A 27,140-nucleotide genomic window follows, 5' to 3' on the forward strand; every position below is an offset into this window, starting at 1 on the left:
TGAATACAGGGTGGTACAAAATATGGTTGGAGGTTCACTCATCAGAGAATGTTGACTTGAATGGGAATATCAATTGTATATTACTTACAGTCCTCCATAGGAAACCTATTGAAATCATAGAAATACAGATACTAGAACAGACATTCCCAATTAAGTTGACAGTCAACGGTGGGTGGAGCGACGGTCATCTTTGTGGTAGTAGTTGGAAGTTAAAATGTCTATTAAATTTTAAATGTCAATGGCGTACCAGCTAAATTGCAGTGGTCTGAAAAGGACAGGTCCATTCTATAACTTGCGTTTCTATGATTTGAAATGACACCCAACCTTTATTGAAGATTTTGCTGTGTCTCAATCTATGGCGGGCACAACGCATACACCTCAGATGTAAATGAGCGTTTAAGCCATAATATATGCAAAAAAATAATATCTATATATGTATTTAGTTTAGATCTAGGTTTGACAACCTCGTTTGTAAGTTTTTTTTTATATCAAACTCAACCGTTTTCTGGTGATGAAGACATGGATGTCTCATGGTATGGTGGCATATGCAAAATGGGTCAACACCTCTAGGCCTGAATGTTGTGGTAAAAAAAGTACCTTTTCTGACCGTAAATATGTGTATGGAAAGTTTATCAAATCAAAAATGGGCGCAGTTAAAAAGAGATTTGAACTAGAATAGAACGACCCTATAGGAACTGTCGACTCTATCCTTCAGCTAGCACCAGCAGAGAGAGCAGGATGTTGCTATACAGCCTCCTCAACCCCCCCCCATTTCAACATCTCTGTCTAATTCAGTCTGCTGGTTCTTATCAGTACTTATCTTAATATGGTTCAGTGGGAGGTCAGGAAGGTCTTTTAGTTTCCAACTGTCCCAGTTGCATCAGTATCAACGGATGTTATTCTAGTAAGAAACAGTGGTGGTAGGAGACACAGTAGAGGTGGTACTATACTGGTTAGGAGACACAGTAGAGGTGGTACTATACTGGTTAGGAGACACAGTAGAGGTGGTACTATACTGGTTAGGAGACACAGTAGAGGTGGTACTATACTGGTTAGGAGACACAGTAGAGGTGGTACTATACTGGTTAGGAGACACAGTAGAGGTGGTACTATACTGGTTAGGAGACACAGTAGAGGTGGTACTATACTGGTTAGGAGACACAGTAGAGGTGGTACTATACTGGTTAGGAGACACAGTAGAGGTGGTACTATACTGGTTAGGAGACACAGTAGAGGTGGTACTATACTGGTTAGGAGACACAGTAGAGGTGGTACTATACTGGTTAGGAGACACAGTAGAGGTGGTACTATACTGGTTAGGAGACACAGTAGAGGTGGTACTATACTGGTTAGGAGACACAGTAGAGGTGGTACTATACTGGTTAGGAGACACAGTAGAGGTGGTACTATACTGGTTAGGAGACACAGTAGAGGTGGTACTATACTGGTTAGGAGACACAGTAGAGGTGGTACTATACTGGTTAGGAGACACAGTAGAGGTGGTACTATACTGGTACCGTGAGGTGGTACTATACTGGTACCGTGAGGTGGTACTATACTGGTACCGTGAGGTGGTACTATACTGGTATAGTGAGGTGGTTAGGGATCCTTCCACTGCTTTCATTACAACCACACAAGGAGGTCAAAGGCAGGCTGGCTCCCAGCTTGGTGAGTTCACAGCTAGCTACCCCAGCTACCCTGGGGGTGACGGTGAGGGCCTGGGGGTGACGGTGAGGGCCTGGGGGTGACGGTGAGGGCCTGGGGGTGACGGTGAGGGCCTGGGGGTGGGGGTGACGGTGAGGGCCTGGGGGTGACGGTGAGGGCCTGGGGGTGACGGTGAGGGCCTGGTGGTGAGGGCCTGGGGGTGACGGTGAGGGCCTGGTGGTGAGGGCCTGGGGGTGACGGTGAGGGCCTGGTGGTGAGGGCCTGGGGGTGACGGTGAGGGCCTGGTGGTGAGGGCCTGGGGGTGACGGTGAGGGCCTGGTGGTGACGGTGAGGGCCTGGTGGTGACGGTGAGGGCCTGGTGGTGACGGTGAGGGCCTGGGGTGACGGAGAGGGCCTGGGGGTGACGGAGAGGGGGTGGGGGTGACGCTGACTGGCGGTGGCTGGCGGTGAGCTGGGGGTGAGGGCCTGGGGTGAGGGCTTGGGGGTGAGGGCCCCATGTGTTTGTGGAAGCTGAGACACTTTTATAAATGACTGATCCCCGTAAAGCTGAGACGCGCGCCGTCTCTTGTCATGTGTTAAACCACTGGTGTTAAGTTTCCTTCACCAAATAAAGTGAATAAGAACTTAAGATTCTTGAAAATAAGGTTCTTGGAAATGTTCTTAATTCCAAGATGGCTAAACCCTCGTCTTAAACTCAGGGCAGTGAGAGAAAACAGCTCAGAAAGCAATGGAACATGTTTAATTCACTCACCAACTTCATCTGAACGTTTCCGTATTGATTATTTTAAACACAAGAACATGTTTTAGTACTCGGTAATCTCCCTAAGAGATAAGCTAACGTGATTGCCATTGCTAGCTAGATAGCTGGCTAAAATTGTTGCTTAGTGTAACGGATGTGAAACGGCTAGCTTAGTTAGCGGTGTGCGCTAAATAGCGTTTCAATCAGTGACGTCACTTGCTCTGAGACCTTGAAGTAGTGGTTCCCCTTGCTCTGCAAGGGCCGCGGCTTTTGTGGAGCGATGGGTAACGATGCTTCGGAGGGTGACTGTTGTTGATGTGTGCAGAGGGTCCCTGGTTCGCGCCCGGGTAGAGGCGAGGGGACGGTCTAAAGTTATACTTTTACATTAGCAACAAACATCTTTAAAATGATTCGTAAGACTGCATTTGAGAAGTTCGTAAGAAAATCATTAAATCTTAAGATATTGTTGATGAATTGCACTTACGAACTATCTTCATGAAGTTAAAAAATATATAAAATAATCTTAATAAGAAGCGTACGTTTTTTAAGTTAAGTGTTTTGTGAAGAAGTGCCCTGACACTTTTCGTGTCTTTTATCATTTTATAATTTCCAGGGTTTACTTGGACCCATGTCTCAGCCCTGTCACCTCCCACTCCTGACCACAGTGCCACACGTGTCTCCCTGTTGCCAACTGCTCTGGACACCAACACCCTATTAGGATTTTATTACTAAAATCATCACAGGCTAACTATTGTTAGCATAGCCATCGATTTAAGCCATGCCTTATCACATGGAATGCATGTGGTAGCTAGCAGGGTGTGTGTGTGTGTGTGTGTGTGTGTTTTTATTTTATTTATTTATTTCACCTTTATTTAACCAGGTAGGCTAGTTGAGAACAAGTTCTCATTTGCAACTGCGACCTGGCCAAGATAAAGCATAGCAGTATGAGCAGACAACACAGAGTTACACATGGAGTAAACAATTAACAAGTCAATAACACAGTAGAAAACAAAGGGGGAGTCTATATACAATGTGTGCAAAAGGCATGAGGTAGGCAAATAATTACAATTTTGCAGATTAACACTGTGTGTGTGTGTGTGTGTGTGTGTGTGTGTGTGTGTGTGTGTGTGTGTGTGTGTGTGTGTGTGTGTGTGTGTGTGTGTGTGTGTGTGTGTGTGTGTGTGTGTGTGTGTGTGTGTGTGTGTGTGTGTGTGTGTGTGTGTGTGTGTGTGTGTGTGTGTGTAGACTTCTAGTGAGCATCCCCACCTGGGTCTATGACCTAGCAGCCCAAATCCCAAGACTAACACATGGGATTCAGCGATGTGTGTTGGCTCCCTGCTAGGAGATGCTCAGTGAGCCTTGTGACTGTCAACAGTACTGTTAAAAGAGGACACTGCTACAGGGGTTCCTAGAGGCTCAGATTACCAATCAAAATCCACATTTTCTGCTTCAGTTATGGATTTACTGTAGTAGTGTGGGCTTTGCCTGTAGTAGTGTGGGCTTTGCCTGTAGTAGTGTGGGCTTTGCCTGTAGTAGTGTGGGCTTTGCCTGTAGTAGTGTGGGCTTTGCCTGTAGTAGTGTGGGCTTTGCCTGTAGTAGTGTGGGCTTTGCCTGTAGTAGTGTGGGCTTTGCCTGTAGTAGTGTGGGCTTTGCCTGTAGTAGTGTGGGCTTTGCCAGTAGTAGTGTGGGCTTTGCCAGTAGTAGTGTGGGCTTTGCCAGTAGTAGTGTGGGCTTTGCCTGTAGTAGTGTGGGCTTTGCCTGTAGTAGTGTGGGCTTTGCCTGTAGTATTGTGGGCTTTGCCTGTAGTATTGTGGGCTTTGCCTGTAGTAGTGTGGGCTTTGCCTGTAGTAGTGTGGGCTTTGCCAGTAGTAGTGTGGGCTTTGCCAGTAGTAGTGTGGGCTTTGCCTGTAGTAGTGTGGGCTTTGCCTGTAGTAGTGCGGGCTTTGCCTGTAGTAGTGCGGGCTTTGCCTGTAGTAGTGTGGGCTTTGCCTGTAGTAGTGCGGGCTTTGCCTGTAGTAGTGCGGGCTTTGCCTGTAGTAGTGTGGGCTTTGCCTGTAGTAGTGTGGGCTTTGCCTGTAGTAGTGCGGGCTTTGCCTGTAGTAGTGTGGGCTTTGCCTGTAGTAGTGTGGGCTTTGCCTGTAGTAGTGTGGGCTTTGCCTGTAGTAGTGTGGTCTTTGCCTGTAGTAGTGTGGGCTTTGCCTGTAGTAGTGTGGGCTTTGCCTGTAGTAGTGTGGGCTTTGCCTGTAGTAGTGTGGGCTTTGCCTGTAGTAGTGTGGGCTTTGCCTGTAGTAGTGTGGGCTTTGCCTGTAGTAGTGTGGGCTTTGCCTGTAGTATTGTGGGCTTTGCCTGTAGTAGTGTGGGCTTTGCCAGTAGTAGTGTGGGCTTTGCCAGTAGTAGTGTGGGCTTTGCCTGTAGTAGTGTGGGCTTTGCCAGTAGTAGTGTGGGCTTTGCCAGTAGTAGTGTGGGCTTTGCCTGTAGTAGTGTGGGCTTTGCCTGTAGTAGTGTGGGCTTTGCCTGTAGTAGTGTGGGCTTTGCCTGTAGTAGTGTGGGCTTTGCCTGTAGTATTGTGGGCTTTGCCAGTAGTAGTGTGGGCTTTGCCAGTAGTAGTGTGGGCTTTGCCTGTGGTAGTGTGGGCTTTGCCTGTGGTAGTGTGGGCTTTGCCTGTGGTAGTGTGGGCTTTGCCTGTAGTAGTGTGGGCTTTGCCTGTAGTAGTGTGGGCTTTGCCTGTAGTAGTGTGGGCTTTGCCTGTAGTAGTGTGGGCTTTGCCTGTAGTAGTGTGGGCTTTGCCTGTAGTAGTGTGGGCTTTGCCTGTAGTAGTGTGGGCTTTGCCTGTAGTAGTGTGGGCTTTGCCTGTAGTAGTGTGGGCTTTGCCTGTAGTAGTGTGGGCTTTGCCTGTAGTAGTGTGGGCTTTGCCTGTAGTAGTGTGGGCTTTGCCTGTAGTAGTGTGGGCTTTGCCAGTAGTAGTGTGGGCTTTGCCTGTAGTATTGTGGGCTTTGCCTGTAGTAGTGTGGGCTTTGCCTGTAGTAGTGTGGGCTTTGCCTGTAGTAGTGTGGGCTTTGCCAGTAGTAGTGTGGGCTTTGCCTGTAGTAGTGTGGGCTTTGCCTGTAGTAGTGTGGGCTTTGCCTGTAGTAGTGTGGGCTTTGCCTGTAGTAGTGTGGGCTTTGCCTGTAGTAGTGTGGGCTTTGCCTGTAGTAGTGTGGGCTTTGCCTGTAGTAGTGTGGGCTTTGCCTGTAGTAGTGTGGGCTTTGCCAGTAGTAGTGTGGGCTTTGCCTGTAGTAGTGTGGGCTTTGCCTGTAGTATTGTGGGCTTTGCCTGTAGTAGTGTGGGCTTTGCCTGTAGTAGTGTGGGCTTTGCCTGTAGTAGTGTGGGCTTTGCCTGTAGTAGTGTGGGCTTTGCCTGTAGTATTGTGGGCTTTGCCTGTAGTAGTGTGGGCTTTGCCAGTAGTAGTGTGGGCTTTGCCTGTAGTATTGTGGGCTTTGCCTGTAGTAGTGTGGGCTTTGCCAGTAGTAGTGTGGGCTTTGCCTGTAGTAGTGTGGGCTTTGCCTGTAGTAGTGTGGGCTTTGCCTGTAGTAGTGTGGGCTTTGCCTGTAGTAGTGTGGGCTTTGCCTGTAGTAGTGTGGGCTTTGCCTGTAGTAGTGTGGACTTTGCCTGTAGTAGTGTGGACTTTGCCAGTAGTAGTGTGGACTTTGCCAGTAGTAGTGTGGGCTTTGCCTGTAGTAGTGTGGGCTTTGCCTGTAGTAGTGTGGGCTTTGCCTGTAGTAGTGTGGGCTTTGACTGGGATTTGATGTGTGATTAGAGGCAAGCTTTGCTGTTGTCTGCCTAGCCCACTAGCTGGTTAACCCTTAAACTCTTGATGGTAGAACTTTCTCATTGGGATTATCATAAACCCTTAATTAAGGCGTACTGTAGAACAGTCTCCTTGTGATTATCATAAACCTTTAAGTTCTGTAAAGTCCATGGAGAATAAGAGCACCTCCTCCCAGCTGACCACTGCACTGAGGCTGGGAAACACTGTCACCACTGATAAATCATTGAGAATGTCAATAAGCATTTTTCTACGGCTGGCCATGCTTTCCACCTGGCTACCCCTACTCCGGTCTACAGCCCTGCACCCCCCACAGCAACTTGCCCAAGCCTTCCCCATTTCTCCTTCACCCAAATCCAGTCAGCTGATGTTCTGAAAGAGTTGCAAAATCTGGACCCCGACAAATCAGCCGGGCTAGACAATCTGGACCCTGTCTTTCTAAAATGATCCACTGAAATTGTTGCAACCTCTATTACCAGCCTGTTCAACCTCTCTTTCGTATCGTATGAGATCCCCAAAGATTTGAAAGCTGCCGCGGTCATCCCCCTCTTCAAAGTGGTAGACACTGTAGACCCAAACTGTTACAGATCTATCCTACCCTGCCTTTCTAAGGTCGTCGATAGCCAAGTTAACAAACAAATCGGCGACCTTTTCGAATCCCACCATACCTTCTCCGCTATGCAAACTGGTTTCCGAGCTGGTCATGAGTGCACCTCAGCCACGCTCAAGGTCCTAAACGATATCATAGCTGCCATCGATAGAAGACAATACTGTGCAGCCGTATTCATCGACCTGGCCAAGGCTTTCGACTCTGTAAATCACCACATTCTTATCGACAGACTCAACAGCCTTGGTTTCTCAAATGATTGCCTCGCCTGGTTCACCAACTACTTCTCAGACAGAGTTCAGTGTGTCAAATCGGAGGGCCTGTTGTCCAGACCTCTGGCAGTCTCTATGGGGGTGCCACAGGGTTCAATTCTCGGGCCAACTCTTTTCTTTGGAAATATCATTGATGTCGCTCTTGCTGCTGGTGATTCTCTGATCCACCTCTACGCAGACGACACCATTCTGTATACTTCTGGCCCTTCTTTGGACACTGTGTTAACTAACCTCCAGATGAGCTTCAATGCCATACAACTCTCCTTCCGTGGCCTCCAGCTGCTCTTAAATGCAAGTAAAACTAATCTTCAACCGATCGCTGCCCGCACCTGCCCGCCGGCCCAGCATCACTACTCTGGACGGTTCTGACTTAAAATATGTGGACAACTACAAATACCTAGCCTCCAACACTCTGCTTCCAATTTGCTGAGTAGTCTACTACAGTGCCATCCGTTTTGTCACCAAAGCCCCATATACTAACCACCACTGCGACCTGTCTGCTCTCGTTGGCTGGCCCTAGCTACATATTTGTTGCCAAACCCACTGGCTCCAGGTCATCTATAAGTCTATGCTAGGTAAAGCTCCGCCTTATCTCAGCTCACTGGTCACCATAGCAGCACCCACCCGTAGCACGCGCTCCAGCAGGTATATCTCACTGGTCACCCTGAAAGCCAATTCCTCCTTTGGTCGTCTTTCCTTCCAGTTCTCTGCTGCCAATGACTGGAACGAACTACAAAAATCTCTGAAGGTGGAGACTCATATCTCCCTCACTAGCTTTTAGCACAGCTGTTAGAGCAGCTTACCGATCACTGCACCTGTACATAGCCCATCTGTAAACAGCCCATCTAACTACCTCATCCCCATATTGTTATTTATTTATCTTGCTCCTTTCCACCCCAATATCTCTACTAGCACATTCATCTTCTGCACATCTACCATTCCAGTGTTTAATTGCTATAATTGTAATTACTTCGCCACTATGGCCTATTTATTGCCTTTCCTCCTTACTTCATTTGCACTCACTGTATATAGATTTTTCTACTGTATTATTGACTGTATGTTTGTTTTACTCCATGTGTAACTCTGTTGTTTCTGTCGCACTGCTATGCTTTATCTTGGCCAGGTCGCAGTTGTAAATAGGAACTTGTTCTCAACTGACCTACCTGGTTAAATTAAGGTGAAATAAATAAAATACTCTCTCCCCCTTTTATACACTCTTATGTGCCCATATAATTGATTGCGTCCAAATTTGCCTTTAAAAAAAAATATATAATTTCTTCATAGGATTCATGTTATATTAAATATAGTGTATCCCATTTGGTCCAAACCTTTGTCCTAACAATGAGTCAGACATGAGGGATCCAACGGAATAGTCAAAAGAATTGCCCCTGTTCAGAGAACCGTGATGGAGCTGCAGGGGCTCACTGTTGTTATATGATAGTCTGTCTGTGTCGTGTATTTTAGGTTATACGGTAGTCTGTTGTGAGTTGGTGTACTTCAGGTTATACGGTAGTCTGTTGTGAGTTGGTGTACTTCAGGTTATAAGGTAGTCTGTTGTGAGTTGGTGTACTTCAGGTTATACGGTAGTCTGTTGTGAGTTGGTGTACTTCAGGTTATACGGTAGTCTGTTGTGAGTTGGTGTACTTCAGGTTATACGGTAGTCTGTTGTGAGTTGGTGTACTTCAGGTTATACGGTAGTCTGTTGTGAGTTGGTGTACTTCAGGTTATACGGTAGTCTGTTGTGAGTTGGTGTACTTCAGGTTATACGGTAGTCTGTTGTGAGTTGGTGTACTTCAGGTTATAAGGTAGTCTGTTGTGAGTTGGTGTACTTCAGGTTATACGGTAGTCTGTTGTGAGTTGGTGTACTTCAGGTTATAAGGTAGTCTGTTGTGAGTTGGTGTACTTCAGGTTATACGGTAGTCTGTTGTGAGTTGGTGTACTTCAGGTTATAAGGTAGTCTGTTGTGAGTTGGTGTACTTCAGGTTATACGGTAGTCTGTTGTGAGTTGGTGTACTTCAGGTTATAAGGTAGTCTGTTGTGAGTTGGTGTACTTCAGGTTATAAGGTAGTCTGTTGTGAGTTGGTGTACTTCAGGTTATAAGGTAGTCTGTTGTGAGTTGGTGTACTTCAGGTTATAAGGTAGTCTGTTGTGAGTTGGTGTACTTCAGGTTATAAGGTAGTCTGTTGTGAGTTGGTGTACTTCAGGTTATACGGTAGTCTGTTGTGAGTTGGTGTACTTCAGGTTATAAGGTAGTCTGTTGTGAGTTGGTGTACTTCAGGTTATAAGGTAGTCTGTTGTGAGTTGGTGTACTTCAGGTTATAAGGTAGTCTGTTGTGAGTTGGTGTACTTCAGGTTATAAGGTAGTCTGTTGTGAGTTGGTGTACTTCAGGTTATAAGGTAGTCTGTTGTGAGTTGGTGTACTTCAGGTTATAAGGTAGTCTGTTGTGAGTTGGTGTACTTCAGGTTATACGGTAGTCTGTTGTGAGTTGGTGTACTTCAGGTTATACGGTAGTCTGTTGTGACTTGGTGTACTTCAGGTTATACGGTAGTCTGTTGTGAGTTGGTGTACTTCAGGTTATAAGGTAGTCTGTTGTGAGTTGGTGTACTTCAGGTTATACGGTAGTCTGTTGTGAGTTGGTGTACTTCAGGTTATAAGGTAGTCTGTTGTGAGTTGGTGTACTTTAGGTTATAATTGCCCTGGGCTGCCTGTGTGTGGGTGTCATCTGAAAGATACCCTGGGCTGCCTGTGTGTGGGTGTCGTCTGAGAGCTACCCTGGGCTGCCTGTGTGTGGGTGTCGTCTGAGAGCTACCCTGGGCTGCCTGTGTGTGGGTGGCGTCTGAGAGCTACCCTGGGCTGCCTGTGTGTGGGTGTCGTCTGAGAGCTACCCTGGGCTGCCTGTGTGTGGGTGGCGTCTGAGAGCTACCCTGGGCTGCCTGTGTGTGGGTGTCGTCTGAGAGCTACCCTGGGCTGCCTGTGTGTGGGTGTCGTCTGAGAGCTACCCTGAGCTGCCTGTGTGTGGGTGTCGTCTGAGAGCTACCCTGGGCTGCCTGTGTGTGGGTGTCGTCTGAGAGCTACCCTGGGCTGCCTGTGTGTGGGTGTCGTCTGAGAGCTACCCTGAGCTGCCTGTGTGTGGGTGTCGTCTGAGAGCTACCCTGAGCTGCCTGTGTGTGGGTGTCGTCTGAGAGCTACCCTGGGCTGCCTGTGTGTGGGTGTCGTCTGAGAGCTACCCTGAGCTGCCTGTGTGTGGGTGTTGTCTGAGAGCTACCGTGGGCTGCCTGTGTGTGGGTGTCGTCTGAGAGCTACCCTGAGCTGCCTGTGTGTGGGTGTTGTCTGAGAGCTACCCTGAGCTGTCGGTCATGTCATTGGAGAGAGAAATTTCGTCTCTCTCTGTTACTGTTAGGATTGAGTATGTGGGAAATTTCTACCAAACAAAAACCATTGATTTCAAAGTTGAACAAACCGTCCGACTCTATACTGTCGTTATCGGCTGTCGAGCGGTTTTATTATTTATTTTCATGGCTCTTGGCCTTGAGCCTTCAGAGACGATGTCTGGTTTCTCCGTTTAGACAAAACATTCTGCAGACCGAGATACTGGTCTGTCATGGTCCCCTGTTTGTAGGTATGTATGTAGCAGACAGAGATACTGGTCTGTCATGGTCCCCTGTTTGTATGTATGTAGCAGACAGAGATACTGGTCTGTCATGGTCCCCTGTTTGTATGTATGTAGCAGACAGATACTGGTCTGTCATGGTCCCCTGTTTGTATGTATGTAGCAGACAGAGATACTGGTCTGTCATGGTCCCTGTTTGTTTGTATGTATGTAGCAGACAGAGATACTGGTCTGTCATGGTCCCTTGTTTGTTTGTATGTATGTATGTAGCAGACAGAGATACTGGTCTGTCATGGTCCCCTGTTTGTATGTATGTATGTAGCAGACAGAGATACTGGTCTGTCATGGTCCCCTGTTTGTATGTATGTATGTAGCACACACATACAGTAACAGTCAAAAGTTTGAATCACCTACTCATTCTAGGGTTTTTCTTTATTTGTACTATTTTCTACATTGTAGAATAATATTGAAAACATCAAAACTATGAAATAACACATATGGAATCATGTAGTAACCAAAAAAGTGTCAAACAAATCAAAATATATATTTTTAGAATCTTCAAAATTGCCACCCTTTGCCTTGATGACCGCTTCGCACACTCCCACGCATTCTCTCAACCAGCTTCACGAGGTAGTCACCTGGAATGCATTTCAATTAACAGTCTTACCCTTTTTTTTGTATTTGACACTTGACAGACATTATGCAAATCAAATATTTCTACAGTAACCGTTCGATGTAGCTGAGTCAGCAGAAAGCAGGGGGGGGGGGGAGTGGATTGATATTCAGCGTTGAATCCACATTAATTCTTGTTCTGCACTCTGAAATAATGTTATTTCCTTCCTTCTTTTAACCATCAGGGTTGTTTCCTGCCAGGACCTTAGTGGGCGGTGAGCTTGGCTGGCTAGCTATACACCGAAGGTAAGAACTGTACTAGTACTTATTCTATACTCACTCGCACACAGACGTTCACACGGACACACACAATCCAACCATGGCCCATCTCTCTCGTACTATTTCCATACCCAGCTGTCACGCCCATATCCACTTTGCTCTTTACGGGATATTTCCACTCTGAAGGGTGGAAGGGTAGAATAAGGGTAGAATCATTTGGAGGCTCTTCCTAACGCCTTAGCCAACCCCACAGTACGGTACACCGAGTCTGTGTTCCAAGTGGCACCCTATTGTCTAGATGGCCCTATGGCACCCTGGGAAAAGTAGTGCGCTATATAGGGACAAGTGTGACATTTGGGATGCATCCCAATAAATGAAATCCCCAACAGAAACAGGGCAGGTCCAGGAACCTCCAGACTCACGCTTTAGATAACTGTTACTGTGGTTTGAAGTGGTGTTGTGTGTGACGTATGGTAACCAGGCTAGACTGCAGTAGTTGGTTTGGTGGGTGTTGCCCTGTGGCTGTGTTCCTGGAAGCAGAGATGAGTGTAGCCGTCTGCCTGGGCCTGGGAAGGACTACTGCAATCCAGTCAGTGATAGCAGTTCTTCTTAGCTCTCTGCTGTGTTTGTCTGAAGTACCATTGTCATTACTGTTGCCCCAGCCCCCTGACCAGCTTCATACACCCATCAATCCATCCCTAGCGCCCAGAACCGACACACGCACGGGCGTGTGGGTGAACAGGATGCAGGGGAAGCTACAGTAGGAAATCTCCTGTTGTTACTGGAGCCAGAGACTGTTAGGGGACTAGATGCAGGAGAAGCTACAGTAGGAAATCTCCTGTTGTTACTGGAGCCAGAGACTGTTAGGGGACAGGATGCAGGGGAAGCTACAGTAGGAAATCTCCTGTTGTTACTGGAGCCAGAGACTGTTAGGGGACAGGATGCAGGGGAAGCTACAGTAGGAAATCTCCTGTTGTTACTGGAGCCAGAGACTGTTAGGGGACTAGATGCAGGAGAAGCTACAGTAGGAAATCTCCTGTTGTTACTGGAGCCAGAGACTGTTAGGGGACAGGATCCAGGGGAAGCTACAGTAGGAAATCTCCTGTTGTTACTGGAGCCAGAGACTGTTAGGGGACAGGATGCAGGGGAAGCTACAGTAGGAAATCTCCTGTTGTTACTGGAGCCAGAGACTGTTAGGGGACAGGATCCAGGGGAAGCTACAGTAGGAAATCTCATGTTGTTACTGGAGCCAGAGACTGTTAGGGGACAGGATGCAGGGGAAGCTACAGTAGGAAATGTCCTGTTGTTACTGGACGAAGAAGACTGTTAGGGGACTAGATGCAGGGGAAGCTACAGTAGGAAATCTCCTGTTGTTACTGGAGCCAGAGACTGTTAGGGGACAGGATGCAGGGGAAGCTACAGTAGGAAATCTCCTGTTGTTACTGGAGCCAGAGACTGTTAGGGGACAGGATGCAGGGGAAGCTACAGTAGGAAATCTCCTGTTGTTACTGGAGCCAGAGACTGTTAGGGGACTAGATGCAGGGGAAATCTCCTGTTGTTACTGGAGCCAGAGACTGTTAGGGGACTAGATGCAGGGGAAGCTACAGTAGGAAATCTCCTGTTGTTACTGGAGCCAGAGACTGTTAGGGGACTAGATGCAGGGGAAATCTCCTGTTGTTACTGGAGCCAGAGACTGTTAGGGGACAGGATGCAGGGGAAGCTACAGTAGGAAATCTCCTGTTGTTACTGGAGCCAGAGACTGTTAGGGGACTAGATGCAGGGGAAGCTACAGTAGGAAATGTCCTGTTGTTACTGGAGCCAGAGACTGTTATGGGACTAGATGCAGGAGAAGCTACAGTAGGAAATCTCCTGTTGTTACTGGAGCCAGAGACTGTTAGGGGACTAGATGCAGGAGAAGCTACAGTAGGAAATCTCCTGTTGTTACTGGAGCCAGAGACTGTTAGGGGACTAGATGCAGGGGAAATCTCCTGTTGTTACTGGAGCCAGAGACTGTTAGGGGACTAGATGCAGGGGAAGCTACAGTAGGAAATCTCCTGTTGCAACAGGATCATTCCCAGTAACACTACACCTGTTTGGCCTATTATCTAATTAAGTGATAATGCCTGAGAAGCCGGTGAAGCTGTCCCTCGACTTTGTCTCGGACCTCCTAACACCGGCTTCCAGGACCTAACAGCCATGCCAATATATCCTCCTAACACCGGCTTCCAGGACCTAACACCCGTGCCAATATGTCCTCCTAACACCGGCTTCCAGGACCTAACACCCGTGCCAATATGTCCTCCTAACACCGGCTTCCAGGACCTAACACCCGTGCCAGTATATCCTCCTAACACCCGTGCCAATATATGCTCCTAACACTGGCCTCCAGGGCCTAACACCCGTGCCAATATATCCTCCTAACACTGGCTTCCAGGGCCTAACACCCATGCCAATATATCCTCCTAACACTGGCTTCCAGGGCCTAACACCCATGCCAATATATCCTCCTAACACCGGCTTCCAGGACCTAACACCCGTGCCAATATGTCCTCCTAACACTGGCTTCCAGGGCCTAACACCCATGCCAATATATCCTCCTAACACCGACTTCCAGGGCATTATCACTTTTATACAACGGGTTACCAACATATTTAAATAATGATTTACATATTTTCATTACATTTTATTTTGATTAATTTATTCATACTATTTCATCCTTCCACAAGATATAATCCCGACAAATCTAGGGTTGTCTACCCATGCCGGCTGGTTGTTAGTTCCCTCAGAGTCGTTCAGTCTTTTAATTTTTTTTTCACTGTATCTGTGGACGTGACCCAGTCGTTTGTTCGAAATGTTCCATTGCCATACTGGCTGGCAACGTTCTTATCCCTTGCCTGCTAGCCATCTACAGCTAACTTAGTCACGTCAACGTTCTTATCCCTTGCCTGCTAGCCATCTACAGCTAACTTACAGTCACGTCAACGTTCTTATCCCTTGCCTGCTAGCCATCTACAGCTAACTTAGTCACATCAATGTTCTTATCCCTTGCCTGCTAGCCATCTACAGCTAACTTACAGTCACGTCAACGTTCTTATCCCTTGCCTGCTAGCCATCTACAGCTAACTTAGTCACATCAACGTTCTTATCCCTTGCCTGCTAGCCATCTACAGCTAACTTACAGTCACGTCAACGTTCTTATCCCTTGCCTGCTAGCCATCTACAGCTAACTTAGTCACATCAACGTTCTTATCCCTTGCCTGCTAGCCATCTACAGCTAACTTAGTCACATCAATGTTCTTATCCCTTGCCTGCTAGCCATCTACAGCTAACTTAGTCACATCAACGTTCTTATCCCTTGCCTGCTAGCCATCTACAGCTAACTTACAGTCACATCAACGTTCTTATCCCTTGCCTGCTAGCCATCTACAGCTAACTTACAGTCACGTCAACGTTCTTATCCCTTGCCTGCTAGCCATCTACAGCTAACTTAGTCACGTCAACGTTCTTATCCCTTGCCTGCTAGCCATCTACAGCTAACTTACAGTCACATCAACGTTCTTATCCCTTGCCTGCTAGCCATCTACAGCTAACTTACAGTCACGTCAACGTTCTTATCCCTTGCCTGCTAGCCATCTACAGCTAACTTAGTCACGTCAACGTTCTTATCCCTTGCCTGCTAGCCATCTACAGCTAACTTACAGTCACATCAACGTTCTTATCCCTTGCCTGCTAGCCATCTACAGCTAACTTACAGTCACGTCAAACAGTGTAGACAGAACTACAGTAGCTGTGTTTTGTTTAAGCTGTTTTCTAGAGACATTTTATTTGGATACATTCGTAACAGTGAGCTAATGAGGTGTGATTTCGTCTGTCATAGAAAATGTGCTCTCTCATCATTACACTGTTGTTCAGCGGAGCTAGCCAACAACACAGCTAACACAATCACTTCAGATTGAAGCTGGAAAGACGGCAAACTAGCTGCACGTAGTTTCGTTTAACCTGTGTTCTTTGTATGTATCCATAAAAATGATGCTGATTCATGATTTTGACCGGCTGAGAAAAGCTGCCTGCCTGTCTGTCTCATCCCAACATGTTCATTACTATGGGACATAATAACCTGCCCAGGGACTGCGGTTGAAAATTTCCCAGCTGGCTAAAACCTTTTACTGAAATGTTGATTAATGTCCACTGTCCCTGTAGAAATAAACTCAAACATCTGGAGCTTGAATTTGGATATTGAAACAATGTTGCAAATGTTGGAGGGACAGTTTTTATACATTATGTCCGCTTACACCACGGGTGGGTCTAATCCTGAATTCTGATTGGTTAAAAAAAAAATAGAATTCATACATAGATGTTAAAATGCATTTTATTTTTTTTAAATTATTTTTTAACCAATCAGAATTCAGGATTAGACCCATCCGTTGTGTAAGGGGTCAGGGAGCATAATAGGCTTTTCATCATGACTCAAACTTCAATCCCAACTAGCAGGTTAGTAAGAATGGCTCACTCTGTGTTCAAGATTGTCCTCCCCCATTCAGATTACAACCTCTCACTTTCGGTTATTTCAATATTAAATTATCTCCATATATTGTTTAAAAAAAAATAAACATTTAAACAAGCCATAAAAAGCTAGTTGCAATTTCAGATTATTCCACCAGAAAATACAGGAGAAATGTAATTATGGTTAAACTCAAATACGAATTCATGAAACATTATTTTTGGAGAAAGAATTATCAGGATAATTTCTGTAAATGATATCATAAATAGGACTGGTGGAGTTATGTCACACATGCAGTTAGTGCAGACATTTCCATATTTAGCATCTAAAATTACAACCAACTAATTGCATGCAGCATTACTGCAAAAAATGGCAGGTGGAAAGGGGAGAAGGTGAGGAATCTGACCCAAAATGGAGGAGGAAAGGGGAGAAGGTGAGGAATATGACCCAAAATGGAGGAGGAAAGGGGAGAAGGTGAGGAATCTGACCCAAAATGGCAGGTGGAAAGGGGAGAAGGTGAGGAATATGACCCAAAATGGAGGAGGAAAGGGGAGAAGGTGAGGAATATGACCCAAAATGGAGGAGGAAAGGGGAGAAGGTGAGGAATCTGACCCAAAATGGCAGGTGGAAAGGGGAGAAGGTGAGGAATATGACCCAAAATGGAGGAGGAAAGGGGAGAAGGTGAGGAATCTGACCCAAAATGGAGGAGGAAAGGGGAGAAGGTGAGGAATATGACCCAAAATGGAGGAGGAAAGGGGAGAAGATGAGGAATATGACCCAAAATGGAGGAGGAAAGGGGAGAAGGTGAGAAATCTGACCCAAAATGGAGGAGGACAGGGGAGAAGGTGAGGAATATGACCCAAAATGGAGGAGGAAAGGGGAGAAGGTGAGGAATATGACCCAAAATGGAGGAGGAAAGGGGAGAAGGTGATGAATATGACCCAAAATGGAGGAGGAAAGGGGAGAAGGTGAGGAATATGACCCAAAATGGAGGAGGAAAGGGGAGAAGGTGAGGAATATGACCCAAAATGGCAGGTGGAAAGGGGAGAAGGTGAGGAATCTGACCCAAAATGGCAGGTGGAAAGGGGAGAAGGTGAGGAATCTGACCCAAAATGGCAGGTGGAAAGGGGAGAAGGTGAGGAATCTGACCCAAAATGGAGGAGGAAGGGGGAGAAGGTGAGGAATATGACCCAAAATGGAGGAGGAAAGGGGATAAGGTGAGGAATATGACCCAAAATGGAGGAGGAAAGGGGAGAAGGTGAGGAATATGACCCAAAATGGCAGGAGGAAAGGGGAGAAGGTGAGGAATCTGACCCAAAATGGAGGAGGAAAGGGGAGAAGGTGAGGAATCTGACCCAAAATGGAGGAGGAAAGGGGAGAAGGTGAGGAATCTGACCCAAAATGGAGGAGGAAAGGGGAGAAGGTGAGGAATCTGACCCAAAATGGAGGAGGAAAGGGGAGAAGGTGAGGAATATGACCCAAAATGGAGGAGGAAAGGGGAGAAGGTGAGGAATATGACCCAAAATGGCTAAAGAAAAATAAATATATATAAATATAATACATATACCAGTTTCATTTAAGGACAAAACCATTTACAGCTGTACCATACAGTTGGCAAAATAGTTGGGAGGAAATTTTGGATGTACTGATTCCATGGCACATGGTTTATGAACTGATACAAGTTGTTCTATTTAAATTATTATACTAAATTCTTGCGAAGAGACAATAATTTATTTATTTAACCTTTATTTAACCAGGCAAGTCAGTTAAGAACAAATTCTTATTTACAATGGCGGCCTACCAAAAGGCCTCCTGCGGGGACGGGACCCTGGGATATTTAAAAAAATATATAGAAATACAATATAAATATAGGACAAAATGCACATCACAACGAGAGAGACTACATAGAGACCTAAGACAACAACATAGCAAGGCAGCAACACATGACAACACATCATGACAACAACATGGTAGCAACACAACATGACAACATCATGGTAGCAGCACAACATGACAACAACATGGTAGCAGCACAACATGACAACAACATGGTAGCAACACAACATGACAACATCATGGTAGCAGCACAACATGACAACATCATGGTAGCAGCACAACATGACAACAACATGGTAGCAACACAACATGACAACAACATGGTAGCAGCACAACATGACAACAACATGGTAGCAGCACAACATGACAACAACATGGTAGCAGCACAACATGACAACAACATGGTAGCAGCACAACATGACAACAACATGGTAGCAGCACAACATGACAACAACATGGTAGCAACACAACATGACAACAACATGGTAGCAACACAACATGACAACAACATGGTAGCAGTACAAAACATGGTACAAACATTATTGGGCCCAGACAACAGTACAAAGGCCAAGAAGGTAGAGACAACAATACATCACACAAAGCAGCCACAACTGTCAGTAAGAGTGTCCATGACTGAGTCTTTGAATGAAGAGATGGAGATCAAACTGTCCAGTTTTTACAGCACTTGTTTTGGTACTGCCCACATGTAGCTTTTTTTATTTGATAAGTCATAGTTAATCGAGCAATAATATAATACTTTAACAAAGCTGTTAGTGTTTAATTTACATGGTGTTCAGAGATAGATGGGAGGGGTTGAGGGGAGCTGAAGGACTGGATGGTGTTCAGAGATAGATGGGAGGGGTTGAGGGGAGCTGAAGGACTGGATGGTGTTCAGAGATAGATGGGAGGGGTTGAATGGAGCTGAAGGATGGGACTGGATGGTGTTCAGAGATAGATGGGAGGGGTTGAGGGGAGCTGAAGGACTGGATGGTGTTCAGAGATAGATGGGAGGGGTTGAGGGGAGCTGAAGGATGGGACTGGATGGTGTTCAGAGATAGATGGGAGGGGTTGAGGGGAGCTGAAGGACTGGATGGTGTTCAGAGATAGATGGGAGGGGTTGAGGGGAGCTGAAGGATGGGACTGGATGGTGTTCAGAGATAGATGGGAGGGGTTGAGGGGAGCTGAAGGATGGGACTGGATGGTGTTCAGAGATAGATGGGAGGGGTTGAGGGGAGCTGAAGGACTGGATGGTGTTCAGAGATAGATGGGAGGGGTTGAATGGAGCTGAAGGACTGGATGGTGTTCAGAGATAGATGGGAGGGGTTGAGGGGAGCTGAAGGACTGGATGGTGTTCAGAGATAGATGGGAGGGGTTGAGGGGAGCTGAAGGACTGGATGGTGTTCAGAGATAGATGGGAGGGGTTGAGGGGAGCTGAAGGATGGGACTGGATGGTGTTCAGAGATAGATGGGAGGGGTTGAGGGGAGCTGAAGGACTGGATGGTGTTCAGAGATAGATGGGAGGGGTTGAGGGGAGCTGAAGGATGGGACTGGATGGTGTTCAGAGATAGATGGGAGGGGTTGAGGGGAGCTGAAGGATGGGACTGGATGGTGTTCAGAGATAGATGGGAGGGGTTGAGGGGAGCTGAAGGCTGGGACTGAAAAACAAAAGATAACTAATGTAAAATATACTGTCTGAAAGGGTTAGGGGACAAGAATAAAGAAGGAACATTTATAAAAATATCCATCTAATATATCCAATCTATCATCTAATATATCTATCTATGAAAATGATGCAGAAATATTTTGCAGAAGATTTTGATTGTGGCTTCTATCTGCAATATTAAAGCTGATCTACTTGCTAAAAACATCCAAATCAGATCTTTATGAAGTCAGAATATACAACACAATGAAACACACACACACACACACACACACACACACACACACACAACAATGGCTTCTGGGCTCTGCTCTCCGGGATGACGACATGGGGCTGGAGGCAGGAAGTGATGGAATGATGTCATCAGACCCTAAGGACGTTGGCTAATGGAGGGCGGGAAGTCGGCCCGTTTATTCTCCTCGTCCTAGTTGTGTTCACTCGTTCCCCCGTCCTACCTCATCCCCGATTCAGTTCTCTTACATTTCACTGCTGTTCTGCCCCGCCTCTGTGGAGGAGTAAGGAGAGAGGTTAACTATCAGTGGGGTTAGAGGGAAAGGCTAGCAGAGTGGGGTTTAGAGGGAAAGGCTAGCAGAGTGGGGTTAGAGGGGAAGGCTAGCAGAGTGGGGTTAGAGGGGAAGGCTAGCAGAGTGGGGTTAGAGGGAAAGGCTAGCAGAGTGGGGTTTAGAGGGAAAGGCTAGCAGAGTGGGGTTAGAGGGGAAGGCTAGCAGAGTGGGGTTAGAGGGGAAGGCTAGCAGAGTGGGGTTAGAGGGGAAGGCTAGCAGAGTGGGGTTAGAGGGGAAGGCTAGCAGACTGGGGTTAGAGTGGAAGGCTAGCAGACTGGGGTTAGAGTGGAAGGCTAGCAGAGTGGGGTTAGAGTGGAAGGCTAGCAGAGTGGGGTTAGAGGGGAAGGCTAGCAGACTGGGGTTAGAGTGGAAGGCTAGCAGACTGGGGTTAGAGTGGAAGGCTAGCAGAGTGGGGTTAGAGTGGAAGGCTAGCAGACTGGGGTTAGAGTGAAAGGCTAGCAGAGTGGAGTTAGAGGGAAAGGCTAGCAGAGTGTTCTCGCCAGTCCTATGTTTCACCAGTGACTGGCTTTGATGCAGCTCATGGATACGTTCCGCTCTGTTGCGCTCCTCTGGCTCAGTGAATTATGAGTGTCCCAAATGGATCCCTATTTCCTGTGTTGCTCTACTTTAGACCAGAGCCCTAGGGGGAATACGGTGCCACTACTTTAGACCAGAGCCCTAGGGGGAATACGGTGCCATTTGGAAGGGAGGAAACTGGGAACAATAACCTGGCAGAGACAGGCTAGCTAGCAGAGTGGGGCCTTGCCTTTTGGTGTTGGTTGGATAAACTTCAGCTCCATCAAAACTAATTCATGCCCGGGGTTCAGCCTGACTGAGTTGGCTCTGGAGCGCTCCTGGCTGGCTTGTAGGCTAATGTGGCCCATTATTGTGTGGACATTAGTCATATTTGTGTTTACTCCGGCTAGGGAGAGCACAACCATGTCAATCAGTTTATCTGACGGCATACTGGAGTGGTATTGAACAAGTGGCATTAGCCTTTGAAGGCCAGGCAGAGGAAGTGATATTGAACCAGCTGAACTACAATGCATGTACACAGAGTGTACAAAACATTAGGAACACCTTTCGCCCTCAGAACAGCCTCAATTCGTCAAGTTTCTCGTATGTTTCAAGAATGGTCCACCTCCCAAAGGACATCCAGCCAACTGGACACAACTGTGGGAAAGCATTGGAGTCCATATGGGCCAGCATCCCTGTGGAACGCTTTCAACACCTTATAGAGTCCATGCCCTGACGAATTGAGGCTGTTCCGAGGGCAAAGGGGGGGGGGGGGGGGGGATGCTACTTAATATTAGGAAGGTGTTCCTAATGTTTTGTATGCGGTGTCTGTCTGAACTGAAGGCCTTGCCCGTCAGAGGGGTTTAGGTTGAGACAGTGTTACAGTATTGAATCCGGTAGTCATCTGAAGGCAGAGAGAGGCAAGGAGAGGGCTGAGGCGTTGACAAAGTGGTATCGAACCAGCTTCTACAGTACATGTATGTCTGAACGTCTCACCAGGCAGCGACAGGAAAGGGGTTTAGTGGCTTTCGATTTCTGGGAATAACTGGTGTCCTTGAGACAGTGGAGGAGACAGATTCACCTCTGTACCCTATACTACAAGGCCAAGGACTTCTGTAGTGTGTGGGGGACATTTTTCCACAGTTTCGATCTTGTCTCATTGCTACAACTCCCCAACGGCGAAGGTCGAGTCATGCGTCCCTTGGTACGACCCCACAAACCTTCTTAACACCCATCTGCTTAACCCGGAAGCCAACTGCACCATTGGTTCGAAGGAAACACCGTTTAGCCTGCAGGCACCCGGTTCGCCACAAGGAGTCGCTAGAGCGTGATAAACAAGTAAACCCCCCCCCACCCCACCAAACCCTCCCCTAATCTGGACGGCGCTGGGCCTATTGTGCCCCGCCCTATGGGGACTCCTGGTCACAGCCGGTTGTGACACCGCCTGGGATCGAACCTTGGTCTGTAGCGACGCCACAAGCACTGCGGTGCAGTGTCTTAGACCGCTGCACCACTCGGGAGGTCTTTATTAGGGTAGCCTAGTGGTTAGAGCGTTGGACTAGTAACCGGAAGGTTGCAAGTTCAAACCCCTGAGCTGACAAGGTATAAATCTGTCATTCTGCCCCTGAACAGGCAGTTAACCCACTGTTCCTAGGCCGTCATTGAAAATAAGAATTTGTTCTTAACTTACAATTAAATTAAAATAAAGTGCATGTTTTATGGAGAACAATGGAGAGTTGGTCAAATAAATTTGAATGCACAGAGTAACTCCCTGCAATATTCATGTGTAAGTTACTCTGGTCCTTGCCCTGCATCAGTGAGAGAAAATACACTTTGTCTCCTGCTTTGAACTTTGGCACAGATGATATGAGAGCAACTCTGAGACACGGGTGCAGGTGTTCATTGGTGAGCCTGGTGCAGGTGTTCATTGGTGAGCCTGGTGCAGGTGTTCATTGGTGAGCCTGGTGCAGGTGTTCATTGGTGAGCCTGGTGCAGGTGTTCATTGGTGAGCCTGGTGCAGGTGTTCATTGGTGAGCCTGGTGCAGGTGTTCATTGGTGAGCCTGGTGCAGGTGTTCATTGGTGAGCCTGGTGCAGGTGTTTGTTTTGAAAAAAGCTAATTGCGGAGAAGGCTGATTTGATAACTGTATGTGGTCAGGATGTGTAGTGCCAGTTTCTGAGAAAAAAACACCAGAGAACAGGAACCATCTTTCCCCAGAAAGTGACAAGGTCACAATCTGAAGATCTGTTCTGCTTCCTCTTGACAACTTTGTTGACCGAGATGGTCCTGGATGAGTAGCAGCTGGTGTCTAACAACAGTGAAGTCATCAAAGGGCGCCTTGACGTTATCCGTCAGCTTCTGGATGAAATCAACACGGTTTGGAACATGTTAGTCTTTGAAGATTGGTAATCCTGGACTGCTGCTATCATATCGCAGAACTCTGCTATCATATTGCAGAACTCTGAGTTAGAAAGTCCCACTAGACATTTCCATGCTAAACATACTGGGTTAGCCCCATGCTAAACATACTGGGTTAGCGCCATGCTCAACAGACTGGGTTAGCCCCATGCTCAACAGACTGTGTTAGCCCCATGCTCAACAGACTCTCCAGTGCGTGATAACGCTAGTGTACACATGCCTCTACTGGATATTGATTGCACACACCCAGTTGATTCAATTCTGAAATATCCAGAGAATAATTTCTCTCTCTCTCTCCATTACTGTAAGTGCACCATGTCTGACTCGTTGGTCTAAGTGCATTATGATCTACAGCTTGTCAATATCAAACTCAGGCTTTTCCTTTCTATACGACTAGAGTCCTACTGTGTTTCTGTGACTGTTTTGGTTTAGACTTACATGACTTACATGGGCACCTGATGACAGGACCTGTATACACCTACACCATTTTTACACCTAAGCTGTGTTCGAATACTCATACTAACCCCACTAACTGTACTATTTGTGATGGAAATTCAGTATATAGTATGCTTATTGGTCATAGTATGGATATAGTTAGTATGCTTATTGGTCATAGTATGGATATAGTTAGTATGGATATAGTTAGTATGGATATAGTTAGTATGCTTATTGGTCATAGTATGGATATAGTTAGTATGGATATAGTTAGTATGCTTATTGGTCATAGTATGGATATAGTTAGTATGGATATAGTTAGTATGCTTATTGGTCATAGTATGGATATAGTTAGTATGCTTATTGGTCATAGTATGGATATAGTTAGTAGGCCAAAAGTTCCCGGATGTTGTACTGCACAAACCAAAATCTAAACTATACAAGCGGTGGAAACTATTTCTGTTCTTTGTGGGCCCATAATGCAGTTCTTCAGAAAATGGCCGTGGCTTCACAACATTTTCCCATCTATTCATCCGAAGTCTGACGAAAGCGGATACAAATTCATTGCTTTAACTGATTGACAAATGTTTAAAAAAATGTTGAGCAATGTAATGACTTTTCAAATAAGTTACCTTACACGTTTATGTTGGCTGACAATTTGTTAGCTACGCTGTCCTTTTGAACCGCGTAGCATATCATTACAGCAGTTGCTTGTATATACCGGTATGTTAGCGACGCTGTCCTTAGGCACCGCGTAGCATATGTTAGCAGTATGTTAGCTAGCTGTCCTTAGGCACCGCGTAGCATATGTTAGCAGTATGTTAGCTAGCTGTCCTTTTGAATTAATTACTTCAAAATCATACAATGTGATTTTCTGGATTTTTATTTAAGATTCCGTCTCTCACAGTTGAAGTGTACCTATCATAAAAATTACAGACCTCTACATGCTTTGTAAGTAGGAAAACCTGCAATATCGTCAGTGAATCAAATACTTGTTCTCCCCACTGTGCATGTATGTGTTATTATACAACACAGAACTATAGGAAGCTGTTTTTTGTTTTGTCTGTATTGTCAAGGAGTTTGTGCTGGTTTAAAAATAGTCAAATATACAGCAGTTGAAAAAAAGATGAACTGAACAGCAGCATTGGATGACCAAGCCAGCCATCCTCCATACCATTTCCACAGTTCTTGGCAACCGTCCAATAGGAATTGAGGTTATGTTTCTTCCCCTGTCCTCGTCCTGCTACATTTGCTACAGACAAACCACCGTCCGCAGGGTCGACAGAAAGCATATGTTTCCAGTATTTTTAAACCTAACTTGCGTTTCCCTTGAAAAAACGTTTGTGGGGACTCCTCAGGCATCTTTTCATGCTGGCAACATTAGGAGGCTGGCGGGCGGAGGGAGGGAGTCTGGCCAACTTCTGCTGAGCTAGTTTTGAGTGTTTACCTCCTTCATTCCATATATTGCGTTTGCTCCCTCTACTTCTCGTTCTCTCTCGCTTTTCTTGTGGCAACAGGTCACAAATATTGCTGCTGGGATGGCACACTGTGGTATTTCACCGAGTAAATATGGGAGTTTATCAAAATTGGGTTTGTTTTCAAATTCTTTGTGGGTCTGTGTAATCTGAGGGAAATAAATGTCCTCTCTGTCAACTGTGTTTATTTTCAGCAAACTTAACATGTGTAAATATTTGTATGAACATAAGATTCAACAACTGAGACATAAACTGAACAAGTTCCACAGACATGTAACTAACATAAATGGAATAATGTGTCCCTGAACAAAGGGGGGGGTCAAAATCAAAAGTAACAGCAGTCAGTATGTGGTGTGGCCACCAGCTGCATTAAGTACTGCAGTGCATCTCCTCCTCATGGACTGCACCAGATTTGCCGGTTCTTGCTGTGAGATGTTACCCCACTCTTCCACCAAGGCACCTGCAAGTTCCCAGACATTTCTGGGGGGAATGACCCTAGCCCTCACCCTCCGATCCAACAGGTCCCAGACGTGCTCAATGGGATTGAGATCCGGGCTCTTCGCTGGCCATGGCAGAACACTGACATTCCTGTCTTGCAGGAAATCACGCACAGAACAAGCAGTATGGCTGGTGGCATTGTCATGCTGGAGGGTCATGTCAGGATGAGCCTGCAGGAAGGGTGAGGGAGGAGGATGTCTTCCCTGTAACACACAGCGTTGAGATTGCCTGCAATGACAACAAGCTCAGTCCGATGATGCTGTGACGCACCGCCCCAGACCATGATGGACCCTCCACCTCCAAATCGATCCCGCTCCAGAGTACAGGCCTCGGTGTAATTCCTTCGATGATAAACGCAAATCCGACCATCACCCCTGGGGAGACAAAACTGCGACTCGTCAGTGAAGAGCACTTTTTGCCAGTCCTGTCTGGTCCAGCGACGGTGTGTTTGTGCCCATAGGCGACGTTGTTGCCGGTGATGTCTTGTGACGACCTGCCTGACAACAGGCCTACAAGCCCTCAGTCCAGCCTCTCTCAGCCTATTGCGGACAGTCTGAGCACTGATGGAGGGATTATTGCCCTGGCCACATCTGCAGTCCTCATGCCTCCTTGCAGCATAACTAAAGCATGCAGATGAGCAGGGACATGGGGGATCTTTCTTTTGGTGTTTTTCAGAGTCCATAGAAAGGCCTCTTTAGCGTCCTACGTTTTCATATCTGTGACCTTAATTGCCTACCGTCTGTTAGCTGTTAGTGTCTTAATCCCTACCATTGTGTCACTGAGTTGTCATAATGCTTCAGTAAATGTACATTATCCCAGGGGGCATTGGTAGACACAATGTAAGTAACCTAATTAATGTCCCTCTAACTGACCTGAAGGCCTCTGATGATCCTACAACTAGTGTATGCAGCAGTCATGTGCCTATGAAGCAGATTTACACTGTTACCACTGAGGCGGTGTGCCCTCAGTAGGAAGTCCACTGTGAGCAGCTCACCCTGCACTAACATACATAACATGAGAATATCTACTTCTGATAAGCTTCCCTGTAAAGCAATGAAAACAAGGAAGCATCCCAGAGTAAACGTTTTCAAAATAACCTTAACATATGTAGCTTAAGAAACAAGGTTCATGAAATGGATGTCTACAAAACAAAACAAAATAAACAATTGGCTGATTTCTTTAGATTTTCCCATGATGTCAAGCAAAGAGACACTGAGTTTGAAGGTAGGCCTTGAAATTGACTCAAATGATGTCAATTAGCCTATCAGAAGCTTCTAAAGCCATGACATCATTTTCTGTAATTTTCCAAGCTGTTTAAAGGCACAGTCAACTTAGTGTATGTAAACTTCTGGCCCACTGGATTTGTGATACAGTGAATTATAAGTGAAATAATCTGTCTGTAAACAATTCTTGGAAAAATGACTTGTGTCATGCACAAAGTAGATGTCCTAACCGACTTGCCAAAATTATAGTTTAACAAGAAATATGTGAAGTGGTTAAAAAACATGTTTTAATGACTCCAACCTAAGTGTATGTAAACTTCCAACTGAAACTATATACACATGTATTTAGTACTGTAGATATGTGGTAGTGGTGGTTTAGGGTCCTGAGGGCACACAGTGTGTTGTGAATTCTATAATGAGTGTATT

At 46.3% G+C, this 27,140-nt stretch overlaps 1 protein-coding gene across 2 annotated transcripts in view; it reads left to right on the top strand.

Annotated features, from left to right (window-relative positions):
• LOC110502196 (ras-associated and pleckstrin homology domains-containing protein 1) overlaps positions 1-27,140 on the top strand; it is a 147,797-nt gene that overhangs the window by 34,336 nt on the left and 86,321 nt on the right. For both annotated transcript variants that reach the window (XM_036959495.2, XM_036959496.2), the window contains exon 2: positions 11,557-11,617. The gene's annotated coding sequence lies outside the window, so the exon portion shown is untranslated. The remainder of the gene's footprint in view (positions 1-11,556; positions 11,618-27,140) is intronic.

This window comes from Oncorhynchus mykiss, chromosome 22 (genome assembly GCF_057628025.1).
Source record: "Oncorhynchus mykiss isolate SJ-2025 chromosome 22, ASM5762802v1, whole genome shotgun sequence".
Lineage (NCBI taxonomy): Eukaryota > Metazoa > Chordata > Actinopteri > Salmoniformes > Salmonidae > Oncorhynchus > Oncorhynchus mykiss.